At 38.1% G+C, this 13,632-nt stretch overlaps 1 long non-coding RNA gene across 1 annotated transcript in view; it reads right to left on the bottom strand.

Annotated features, from left to right (window-relative positions):
* LOC307007154 overlaps positions 1-354 on the bottom strand; it is an 84,129-nt gene extending 83,775 nt beyond the window's left edge. Inside the window, exon 1 of the long non-coding RNA XR_013799592.1 lies at positions 103-354. This is a non-coding gene — a long non-coding RNA (uncharacterized lncRNA). The remainder of the gene's footprint in view (positions 1-102) is intronic.
* Between the last annotated feature and the right edge of the window lie 13,278 nt (positions 355-13,632).

A 13,632-nucleotide genomic window follows, 5' to 3' on the forward strand; every position in this document is an offset into this window, starting at 1 on the left:
TACTGTACGGTGTTTATGGTACTCCAACTTACTTACAAGAATGCCATGGCATCACCATACTAAATGTAATAAATGATTGTGTGTTTGTACGCTTTTGTTTACCTGCGTCAATCACAACGTAACACGTGCCAGTGTTGAACTTGCTGAAGACTTTCCTCATCGCTGTCAATCGATAGTATGCGTTTGCAGGGTTGTTTCAATTAAATTGTAGGTATTCCACTCATCCAGCGCTGTCATTCTGTGTATTAGCCAACATTAGAATCGCGTAACTGTTTATGGTCCACACCTTTAGCGCTTGAAATTAAATGATTCGAACGGAATAATTCAGACCAGGGTGATCCGCTTGACCGATTCATTAAGAATCGATTCAGGGATTCGTAACACGCTGGTTCGTAAAATATTCGATTGAATATAGTGGACAAACTGCTTCGTTAATGTTATTGCCAGAGAAATTAAACATTGTACAATCGAGTGACATCACTACTCTCTGAAGAAAATTCTATATTATTTATGGATATCGTTTTGTGCACTGGCAAATTGACAGAATAGAAAAGGGGGGCACTCTTGATTACCACAAAGTACACGCACGTACACGTACGCACACACACACACACACACACACACAATTCTTAAATCGTTGTAGCCCATGGGATTAATATTTGTCTTCGGTGGTAGGCTATTTTAGGGAGCCTAGACAAACCTAAATCATTTGGTGAACTGCATGATTCACAGTTTAAGATGTATCAGACATGATGTAGGCTAACAAATGTCTGAATGGGCAGATAAATAATAGTTTATGAATGATTAGCAGCATCACATGGAGAACAAAAAAATGAATCATATGCAATTTATTATAAATTAAACACAGGCCTGGTTTCACAGGTCTTAGTTCAATCAGGACATTTAAAGGGGTAGTTTCACCCAAAAAAAAAATATTTGTCATCATTTACTCACCCTCATGTTGTTCCAAACCTGCATGCGTTTCTTTCTTATGTTGAACACAAAAGATGATATTTTGAAGAATATGGGTAACCAGACAGTTGATGAGTCCCCACCCAGCAAACACATTTCTGCTATGGCAACGTCGCTGTCAATGTGCTCGCAACATTGTAACAACGTAGAATTGTAAGATGCAACCGGGCTGTAGCAACGTTGTTGCGCGACATTCAGCAACTGCGAGACAACGTTCTGACAATTATTTTTTTTATGCTAGATAGATATCCCGCATTTAGTATGTTATGCTTTGTGGTTAGTTTTTAATGAGTCATATGTTAGATAGGCCTAATCATATACTTTTTTAATTAATTATAATCAATAATTACAGGGAGTGACTACATTAACTAGCATGAGCAGACAAGAGAAAATCTAGCAAAGAAACAAATGATACGACAAATCAAAAGAAAAAAATAAACAGGTGTGAAAGCGGCTACACATTTTTTTTCTTCTCTGTGCGTTTCCAAAAAAAGGAAAAAACATTTACATGCAACAAGTATGCGCTTAAGTCGTTGCCTGTTCAAGGAGTGCTGAAATCAATTAGCCTACTTATCATTAAAGTAATTTTGGCTTCATTATGGCTTATAACTTTTGGCTTTAAGTTAAAAATGTGTCATACTTGACCAGAAGATGTTGAAATAAATGTCACATTAAACAAGGAAGTTGTAGATTGTGTTTGAATAATTACGTATCTTTTTAGCTGAGGTAAATTAAACACAATTCACCTTTGGCTAAGCCCCGCCCCCCTTAGTGACTGTTGCTATGTCTGTCAACTTCATCTGGGCTCTGGTTTGGTATCAACATAGCTTATGCTGTGACAGCTCTTCCAACGCATTCTCATCCTGGGGCGTCATATACTGACACTTTTGACATTTCGTCTACATCCAACGCACATGGCACCCTTTAGTGTCAATATGACACGCACAGAGCTTTGTTCGGTTATGGTTGGGTTTAGGTCTGGGGTAGGGTTAGGGTTAGACCGCTAGGAGGCGCCTTCTGGCCCATATCTATCTGCGTCTCATAGTGACGCTAATGGGTGCCATGTGCGTTGGATGTAGACGATATGTCAAAAGCGTCAGTATATGACGCCTTGCAAATTTGATCAAACTTTTATAAAGCAGCAAATAAAGTGTCCGATAGAAGTAGGTAAAAAGGGGCTGATGCGTTCGAGTATTCAAGACATACCGGTGAAACGCAAGCAACAAAGTTGTATTTATTAGCAGCGTGTGCTAGCGTATCAACAATTAGGGTAGAGAACCGAATTCATAACCTAAAACAGCATAAAACTGTCTAACTAGTATAACTTCACAGTAAATCAAAATTTATCTTAGAGCACACAAAAGTGTGCTTGTTGATCCTTGAGGGGTTTCGCTGGCTGTGAGGGCGTCCACACAGTTTAATCCAAAAACGACACTTGTCAGGATTTGGGAAAAAACGGACACCTCCGTCCAACCTCTCTGGGAAACGCCAGGCACAACGTTTAACCATATTTTTGAAAAAACTACTACGGTAATGGCCTGCCGAGACCAAAAATATGAGACGCCTGTGTTAAAGTCAATGGAGCGCTGTGAAAAAGTGTATGACCTCTGTGGGAGCTCGTTCTTGGCTGCGCTGTGATTGGTCAATATACATTCTAGGGCGTGGCTTAGCCAAAGGCGAATTCTCACATATGCTTGATGATGAATGAGACGGCCCAGCGGTCGGTTGAAATTCAAAAGGCTGATTTTCGTGCTTCAGGGCAGTGACAAGTACATATGTCGTCCAGTGGTTGTCCAGACACCATAGGCACAACCTTAAGCAATGGCTCTGAACGGTGGTTCAATGTCAACATTGTGACAACGCTGTAACAACCTTCACCACACAACGTAGTTATAGCAACCTTTTGGTCATGTTGTTAAAACGTTATTAGGTTGTTAGGCTACGTTGTGCCAACGTTCTGTGTTTTCTGGGCATTGACTTCCATAAAAATACTATAAAAGAAAATGGGGCCCATCAACTGATTGATTACCAACATTCTTTAAACTATCTTCTTTTGTGTTCAACAGAAGAAAGAAACGCATACCGGTTTGAAACAACTTGAGGGTGGGTAAGTAAGTGCTTTTATAAACATGCTTTAGAAAACATTACTAGCATCTTGAGACAAAACAATGGCACTGACATATTTTAAGGTATGTCAGTGCAAGTTGCTTTCAGTTAAAACAGCTCAAACCTGCATTTTAGTCTGGGACTTGCCTGTGAAACAGTGGGATAGTGAAGTTGTAAACACAAATGCCAGCTGATTGCATCCAAAGTTGCTCTACAGTCACACATAGGCTACTATTTTTACTCCCTTATGTTCAGTGTTTCAGTACCACACTTGATATCCCTATCACATTCAGGTTTGAGCGCAGGCCATATGGCAATGCAATCTATGTGTGCTTTATCTTCACGGTTGCTCATTAGAAAATAAATAAATAAATAAAATGGTTTGTTGATATTCAATTACCTTGTTAATTATTTTACCATCTCAATAATCTCTACTAATAATCTCTACTAATCTACTCAACCACCTGCACTTAGTCGTTGTTGTTGTTGCTTTTTTAAAAAGTGAATGCCTTTTTTTTTTTAGACATAGTGTACAGCAATACCCTACCAATCTTTTATTCAAAGGGGGCATATTTGCCTATGGAGAAGCTCAGACCCACTAAGGTTATTTATTGCTCGTTGGGTAAGAGAAGTGAAATTTCCTCCCGCGGGCTGCGTGAACAGCTAACAGAAGAATGAACACCGAAGATGTGCCTCCAACACTCCACCACACAAGACCTTTATGATCATCATTAAAGCATTTTCCATTTTGTCACTTATCTCCTGTGCCCTTTGGCAAATCCTCACAGATATATTTGCCAGTTTATACCTAACTGGGTCACTGCGCTAAGACGCTATGCTGCCATAGTGTACCGAACAGACACATCTTTACCAACCTTCACGGTGGATAATGCAAGGACGGTGTCAAATATGATTATTTTTGTGTGCTATTACTCTCCCTTTACTTAATACAATGGTGCACTGATAGTTCGCTTCATATGTCTGTATAATGGCTGAGCTTCCCTAGGCCTCGTCTAATGCATTGTATTGTCTCTCTTCCATGCATAGATCTGTCAAATCTCTGTTGTACAATATAATGAGATTTTTGGTGCAATGGAAACAGACGGTCTCCTCCAACCCAAGTCTATGGAAGGAAAAAAGCTATTCAGCCTCATTTACAATTTTCTTCTCAGTTTCAGCAGTTTTTGAGGGTTCACAGCCAAGCAAGAGTTTGAGTAAGTATCCAAGTAATTCCGTGATAGACACGAAGATAGACCAGTAGATAGAAGTCAGATATATTGGTGGATTCCTACTTTTTCTGAGACAAGCAAAAGGATAAAAGTGTAAAGAAAAGTCTTATTTCCAATATAAGATAGTGGGCACACAATTAACTGATAAGATGACACGTCACACTGAGATATCAAAGTAGGACATGAATTTCACTAACACATACATTTAGCAGAACATGCATAATACGGTAGAAACCCATGGCGCCTTGTACGGGTGTACGTACTGTGTAGGATACCATGATGACCAATCAGAATGACCCGAGAAAAAAAATTGTGAGAATATTTCAGCAATTACGACGCATGTCTCAGTGAATTGTCTGAATGTTGGTTGGTTTGCCTTTGGATCCAATAGTATTTTTCCATACATTTTTCCCCATAGGGATTAAAGCTTTATAAGCCAAGAACCTGAAACTGGTGAAATATAAAACTCTTCAATTTAAGGTGTTGATTATATGTAGCCTGCAAAATATACAAATATTTAAGTATTTTGAGTGTGTACGTAAGGTGTTTCATGGGGGAGGATGTTCCCTAAAAAAGTTATTTTTGGCCCAATTTGCTCACCGCAACTCTTGGTGTGTTCGACTTGAAGCGGCGCTACACAGATCGATCGGTGTTTGACATATTTTACACCATGAAATTTCACTCTTAAACACAATTATTTGAAAAATAGTTAAAAATAATAATAATGCATGGCTTCAACAAATGCATATAGCATTATATCTCATTTGTCTTTAAAGGTTTATAAGTTATCATCAAAAATCCCCCAAAAATGTTTTTACCACACTGTTGCACTCTATAATAAATAATACATACATGATCAGTTGTGGCCTAATGGTTGGAGAGTCAGACTGGTAACCTAAAGGTTGTGGGTTTGAGTCTCTCTTTTTATAAGGTAAAAGTATACAATAAGTGTGCACTTCCTTGATTGGTCAGGTTTCTCTATGTACCTTCAGATGAAATCCTGCAGATGCCAATGGTAAAAGTCTACTTGTCCACCCAGATTTCGAGCAATCTGATAGGACTATGCTGTGATGCGTGTTGTACAAATCCAACCAAGGAACAAATATATATAATTACACTATTACATTCAAGCAGTTTGTTATAGTTTAAGCAGACAAACACAATAAAGTCATTCAACTGTAAGCAGTATTTACATATTCCAAAGCCATCACAGTTCATTTGCACCTTTCTCCCACACTGCCTCCCGATGGACAACACCTGACAGCCTGATTGCTTTCCCATTCATATTCATGTAATCTTTTTTTTTTTTTTTTTCAAGCTTGACACATTACAATAAGTCAAGAGATGAGCAGTGTCAAAACAATGAGAGCAAATGCGGAATTAGTATTCGATAATTCTGTCTTTGCTGATGAACTTGAGATCAAACCTGTGCTGTGTGGCTGCAGTGGGTGTTTTCTGCAGTACTTGTGAAAAATGGTGGTCTGACAATTCTATGATTCATAATTATATTCACACACAATGCAAATGATGTTTGATGCAAATTGGTTTTCGCATTAGAGACTAAATGTGAGAAGGCCAATCAGAGATGCATTTTACACATCAAAATGAGCATATCATCAGTGGATTACAAGCAGTTGGAATTTAGAACTGCTACGGTCTTTCATGTGAGTGTCTTTAAAACTAATTTTTGAACGCAACATGGCGTCTTTGAAAGTAAAATCACATCTTAAAAGGCCAGCTGCTGCCCATGTTGGGTCATGCAGGAAAAAAAATAAAAATCTCAGCCTCTATGCGAGTGGATAGAGATGCGTGAAGCCAGACCTTTTAATAAACCAGAGCAGAGATTCCACTAAATTGTAACCGTTGCTGAATTATTTCTACTAATAATGGTCACGGAGTTACTCTGTGTGAGGAGAAATTAAGGTTTTAAGAGAACAGAGAACGAAAATACCAAAACTGCCTTTTTAATGGAGTTTACCCCAGTTATCTTCCTGCACAATAAGCAAATGGATAAACCCCACTACTAAATTGTTTCCTTCCCTGTTCCCCTACAGGTAATTATGTCAAAATTGGCTTGATATTAGTTTTCTCCTAGTGTGTGTATGTGTGTGTTAATGTTGGAATTTCTATGATAATGGAGCAAAATGTCACAGATCTGTGGCTTGCTGTGGACGCTGGAAATAATTACTCTCTCTGGGCAAAATGAATGGGTGTACTGTTATATATAAAATATCCTGATGAAGTGAATATATTTTGTGAGGTTAAGAGGCAAGAGACAGACAACACCGATGCAAGTGGTTCAGTGAGTAATCATTATATTTATAGGGCTTCTCGGAAGCACCAGTGTTATTTCTGAAATCCAATTTGTCCGTGCAGGCGGGATATAGTAAAACATGTAAGAGACAGAAGTGGGCAATAATAGCGAAGATTTGGCCGCCCAGTCAAAAAACACTTCACCCTTGTCAACTGAAGATGATTTTGCTGATTAAAGTTGTTTATAAAACCACATCTCATCATCTGACTGAATTTGTAATTGACTGAAATAACTTTCTGTATCAAGAAAATTATATAACACATTAGCACAATAAAACAGGACAAAATGACATTTTTTTCACATAAATCACTGGATGTCTCAAGGGCCTAATCATCTAATGTAGTTTCTAGAGTTTTCTAGCCATTTACAATGTATTATAGTGGATTAAATATATTAAGTCACTTTATAAAAAATACTAATGGCATTTAGGATAAATAAAAAAACTGTTCACAACCCAACAGTAGCTACAGAAGATCTGACCAAAGCAACAGTGAAGCATGATGGCTTATACAAAAGGGCTAATGACTTAAGTCATGAACCAATGACATGACAGCTACGAGGAAGGGAACAATGAATATCAAGGCAAGAATGCTTTTCAGAAATGTTTCTAAAGAATTTGAGTGATTAATATTTTGTGTTTCTGATGCCATTTATTGTATTGCGGAAATATGGTGGAATTATATGGTATCCGGGAACTGTTGTATTGATCCGACAATATAATGGTGGGCTGCCAGGCAAGAAAACAATAAATGGATTCAGAAAATGTGCTGATCAAACATGTTTATCCTTATTTGCCTATAGGATTTAATTTTAATTGTTAACACTTATTTACTTGAATGAACAAAAATCCAAGAAGAATTTACTGTTGCATTTAAAGAGTAAAAACTGAATTCAGAATTATGTCACCATTGTGACGTTCCAAAGTTCCCTAATGATTTTCCATCTGTGGAATATAAGGATACCTTTTTAATAATTTACTGGTAGCTCTTTTTTATGAAGTTAAAATGATTTGGAAGTCTTTCAAACTTTGAAACTCAAACACACTATACACATTTTATTACAAAAGTATAATTAATGACAACAAAGAGCACAGTTTAAGTCATTATCCACTGGTAATCTTCCCCTCCAATGAGCCGTGCAACCATTGAAACCATATTATTGAGTCAGTGAGTTGAACTCAAGAATCAGATCAAAACTATTAAACCAATTTTGTGAACTGAAAAGATCTGACTAATGATTAATTCACAATTTGGACATTGCTGCTTCTCTCATGAACTCTCACGAATGGGCCAAGGAGAGTTGGTTGGATGTCAAGATTCTAAGTATTTATATCACTCTGTTTATGACACAAAGCTTTACATGGCATCACAAAACTTGGAAAACAGCACACAAGTCTTATAGGCCATTTTTATGAAACTTTAATGTCATTTTAGAGTGTGACAGCTCCAGTCCTCATTAACTTTAATAATATTAAAATAGTGGCCTGAAAATTTATTTCCCACAAAAGAAAGTGATGAAGGTTTCCAAAAGGATGGCAATGACAGCATTTTCATTTTGGGATGAACTATTGGTTTAAATTGCAACACATTGATAACTTCACACACTTAAAAAGATACAGATAGGAAAATTGCAGACGAGATAAGTTACACATTATTTCATGCATCATTATGCAAAAGCATCAGCGGAGCTTTCTGCTTGAAGGAAGCAGGACAGGCAGAGCTGCAGTGACATACTGCTTCTTTTTGTCTTCCCAGTATGGCAGGATACATTGTAGTGTCACATACATGAAATGGAACAATGAATAAAGAATAAAGGATAGCTAAAATGAAATGAGGAATGTGTTTGTCAGAATGTGACTCTAAAAGAAAGACTTGACAGGCCAGTTTAGAGTGATAAAATAGCTATATCCACGTATAGTATAAGTCTGAAGTATGTTGCTAAGCTTAAAAATTCTGTCATCTCAAAAAAAAGTACTTTGTGTTAAAATTCAAAAAGCCAATTTATCAAGACTAATTTGTCAAAAGTCCAATCTTACATACAATCTCTCAAGACATACTTTCGGCTTTCCGCTGCTGTAAGTAAGTGCTCTTCAGCAGATATTGCCTGAATGCATGTGGTGCAACATTCTGTTAAGATGATTCACCCTTACAGTTAGAGGAAAATAACTCAATATGAGAGGCATTAATTATGAGCATACAATAGAACATTAATGAAAAATGCAAACACCAAAAGCATGCATGTTCTAACGGATATGCTAAGATGCTCCTGAAATTACAGTGACACTCTATTCATCACAGAGTGCAGAAATTAATCGTACCCATCTCATAATTATACCTTGTTTTATCATTCATCATTAAAGTATTCTTTTGTTGTGGCATGGCTTGTGAAATGCTCAGCTAAATTGGCTCATCAGGGCTGATTGGGGTAAGGTTGGATGAAAAATAGACAACTTACCTTCAGGGTAATTACACATCAGCAGAATACACTTTCCCTACATACCACTGCCTTGTTACCATGGAGGCACTCGGAGATGGTGAAGTGAGGAAAACTGAGTGTTAGGGATTCGGGAGTTGGCCACTGGCAAGCTCCAAGGCAATGCCAGTCACCCTGAACTATGTGCTCATGCATCATCCAGATGATTCTGCATGATCACAGGTTCACTGCCCTTTGGAGAGGTTCCTGCATTCACATGGTTACTCAGTGTCCAGACATCACGCACATTGTTGTAGAATAAAACTATAATTTTAATGTCACTGTGATGTAGTCAGGGAGAAGGAGATTTTTACACGTTTACAGGACCATCCAGAGTATATGATTCTTGTATCAGTTTTCCCAACACTTTATTGAAATTTATTGATGAAACATAATATGTAAATGAAAATATTTGTACGCAGATTTCACACAGAAATCCGCATGCATGCATGGTTAATGAATGAGACCCGATGTTTTGATTTGTCATGTGTAATATGTTGTTTGGTAATTTTGAATGGATCCATGTACTGTAGTAGTTTTATGCAGTCAGATCAAGGCGATTGGTTTAGGGTTGTTTTTTTGGCATCTCCGTGTGGTCCTGTTTGATTTTGCACCTTAAATTTTCTCAAATGTAAAGAAGCTTTTTGCTGTTGCACTGTATACTGTGAATTCTGAAAAGTTTGTATCTCTAATGTTTTGTTTTTTTTCTCACGGGAGCTTTCATGGGTTTACATACATTTATGAATTTGGTTATAATTAAATAATCCTTATATAACTTGGGTATTTCCCCTCTGGGCTTCCATAGAAAACGACTGACAGTTCTGTTAGTAAAAGTTCTGAGCAGCAAATTCAGAAGTTTTCCACAAGTTTTGACATTTTCTTTTAGTTCATAAATAGATAATAAAATGGTAGAGGTTTTGAGAGAGGACAGAGGTCATAACACTACAATAACAACAATAGTTTATTATTACCTTTCCACTGTGAAAAAAAAAAAAAAAACTAGCCATCATTGGAAATCTGTCCCAATATAATACCACAAAGCTGCAACGTAATAACCGTGATATTCAATATTGTTCCTCCTGTCTCTAAAGTATCCAAAAAAAGACCTGGTTAAGAGGTCAAAGAACAAAGTCTGGTGACCTTTCTTTATTTGGAATGATTCCCGTTATTGAGGTTGTGTTCACACTTGGCATGTTTGGTTCGATTAAAATGAACCCTGGTGCGATTGCTCTGTCAGTGTGTTTCATTTGAATAAGTGTAAACGCTGCCATTTGATCCCTGGTGCGCACCAAACAAGTGGACCTTGAATCTAACTCGAAATGGCCTGAAAACATGATGACTTATGAAAATAAGTTGACTATTAAAAAGAAAAGCACTGTATTAGTTCACAAATCATATATATTGTTATACTATATATATATATATATATACACACTCTGTTGAAGCAACATGGACTCTATTAATACTATTCTGAAAATAAAATCTCATTTAAAAGATTGAGTATCATATTAAGCATCACTGTTTGGGTAAGATTGACTTAATGAAACGGAAAGAGTAAACAAGCCATTGTGCCTTGGAGCCTAAGCCCCTTTTCTATATGAGCTCTTGTTGTACATGCTTCTGTTTTAAATGTACCCCATGTGTACCAATAGTAATTTGATATTACATACGGTTGATCTGTTCAGCACCAAAGACCGAATTTGGTTACTCAACTTGGTTACTCTGCCCATTTCCCTGAAATGTTCCTCTGGCATTCAGTGACAATAGGCCTCCACAGACTGGAATGCTAAAAACTAGATAAGGAAATGCCAAGCATGGCAAATGATGTCTAAACGACTGTCTGACATAACTAATAATGAAGAAAACAGATGAACATCCTCTTCAGGAGTACTTCATCACAGAAACTCACATCAAGAATGCAACCTGCTCTGCAAAGATAACTGCAGCCAAGAGCTGCATCCCGTTCACCGGCTTCTCCCTGAAACCTACAGCCAAAAGGAGGAGGAAAGGTGTGTGAGAGAGCGAGAGAGGGAGAGAGAGAGTTTGGGCAGCAGATATGAAAGGTGGTGCATAATGTATTCATCATTTTCACACGCATGTTTAAGTAAATAACTAAAACATCCCAATGGCACTCCACTAGTGTGCACCCTCACCTTTGTTCGTTCTAATACAGAATATAGACAATAACAAAATAGCAAAGTATCAGAATAAGCTGTGTGTACTTGTACATAATGTTTGCATTTAAATGCAAGAGAGAGCTATTAGTTGGCCCAGCCCCAGAGGGAATCTGCCGACATATTCTGCATTTTCTGTGCTGAATTTACTGAATTTAAACATGGTAAAATGTTAAATGGAGCTGAAACCTTCTAAAATATTTAATGAATGTACACACATAGGGATTTATAGAATCTCATGAATGACAGAAAATCAGATTCTATGGAAATCTGCGAAAGTGTCTTTGGCTGCAGTGCAGATTTTTTCTGGGCATAGCTATTAGGAAAATGTCAGTATAGGAGAAATATTTCTGAAATATTTTATATTTCTGTGAAATATGTATTATTATACTGCAAACTAAACTCACATAGTGGACTATTTGTTCTGCAGACCAAAGCATGAATCCTTCTCCCATTCATATTGTCCAACAGTAAAATGTACAACTGTGCCTAGAGAAGCAACGCAGTACTTAAGATGTCATGTGCTTGTATTCTTGCCAGCATAGGCCACACCCGTCAAAGACAAAGCAAAAAAGAATAGAGCGATTTTGATTTTCCCAGTCAAAAGTAGAAATTTATGGAGGAACTCAATGAGCCTCGGCATCTAAACAACAGCAACCTCAGGCACTGCATCTCATCAATCATTCGACACTAGCATGCAGCTTGACAAAAAACAACAACAACAAAACTTAGGACGGTGTAGGTGCTAAAGAGAATTTTAAATAGCAGTAGAAACATTCAAATTGAACTGCCAAACTGCAAATAAATTTGGCAGGTTATGGTTTTTATTAATGGTGCTTGCCTATGGCAAAGCAACATTAGTGTTATTGCTCATACTTATTAATGGTGCTTGCCTATGGCAAAGCAACATTAGTGTTATTGCTCATACTTATTATTAATGGTGCTTGCTTTAGCAAGGCATCATTATTGTTATTGCTCATACTTATTATTAATGGTGCTTGCCTATAGGCAAAGCAACATTAGTGTTATTGCTCATACTTATTAATGGTGCTTGCCTATAGGCAAAGCAACATTAGTGTTATTGCTCATACTTATTATTATTACTGGTGCTTGCTTTAGCAAGGCAACAGTATTGTTATTGCTCATACTTATTATTAATGGTGCTTGCCTATAGGCAAAGCAACATTAGTGTTATTGCTCATACTTATTAATGGTGCTTGCCTATGGCAAAGCAACATTAGTGTTATTGCTCATACTTATTAATGGTGCTTGCTTTAGCAAGGCATCATTATTGTTATCCGTCATACTTATTATTCTTCCTACTTCTTATTCCGCCGTTTTTTTGACGCGCTACTCCTCCCGCAGTTTTTGTCACAGACCCATGAATGAGGTGTCAAATCGTGCGGCCTATTCGGGAATGGTGTGCTATGACTTTTACAAGCGATCGGGGGTGCGGTGTTCGCCCCAGGGGCGAAAAAGTCGCCGAAAAATCCCATAGACTTAACATTACGTCAAACTTTGACGCCTCATAGCTCAGAGCGAGGATTTCGTAGAAATGTGAAATTTACCACATTTGGAGAGACTGGCAGGCTCTTTAAGAATATACCTCACAATGGGGAAAAAGTTGCACCCCTGGGGGGCAGGAGCGCCCGAAAGTTTCCCATTGACTTAACATGGTGTAGGACGGCCCATGAAATGGAGAGAGAGAGAGAGTAAGCGATTTTGTATTGACCATAACTCTGGATCACAGTGTCATAGAGACAAGGGGGCGGGCTCATTTTACTCAGACGACCAATCAGTCTCTCAGGGTCATTGTGAAGCTATCAGGCCACGCCCCTAGCAACCATTTAGAGCACATTAGCAACAAGTTCCATAGACTTCCATTGAAAGAGATCAAATGGATATCTCTGGATAGAAGAGTCATAGAAACATGAGGGTGGTCTCGTTTGACTCGGGGCAGCAAACAGCCAATCATGAATCACATCAACACTTCCTAGCCCCTCCCTAGCAACCATTGTCGAGCACCTTAGCAACCAAAATTCACAGACTCGTAGCTCAGAGCAAGGATGTCGCAGAAACGTGTAATTTGGCACATTTAAAGAGACTGGCAGGCTCTGAAAGAACATACCACACAATGGGGTAAAAGTTGCACCCCTGGGGGGCAGGAGGGGCCCAAAGTTGCCCCAATGAAGTACTATGATGTAGGACAGCCCATGAAATGGGCTGTCCTACACCATAGTAAGCGATATTCTATTGAACATAACTCTGGATCACATTTGAAGAGGCTGGTAGGCTCTGTAACAACATACCACACAATGGGGTAAAAGTTGCACCCCTGGGGGGCAGTCCCGGCCCAAAGTTGCCC

Source organism: Phoxinus phoxinus (genome assembly GCF_949152265.1).
Source record: "Phoxinus phoxinus genome assembly, chromosome: 11".
Lineage (NCBI taxonomy): Eukaryota > Metazoa > Chordata > Actinopteri > Cypriniformes > Leuciscidae > Phoxinus > Phoxinus phoxinus.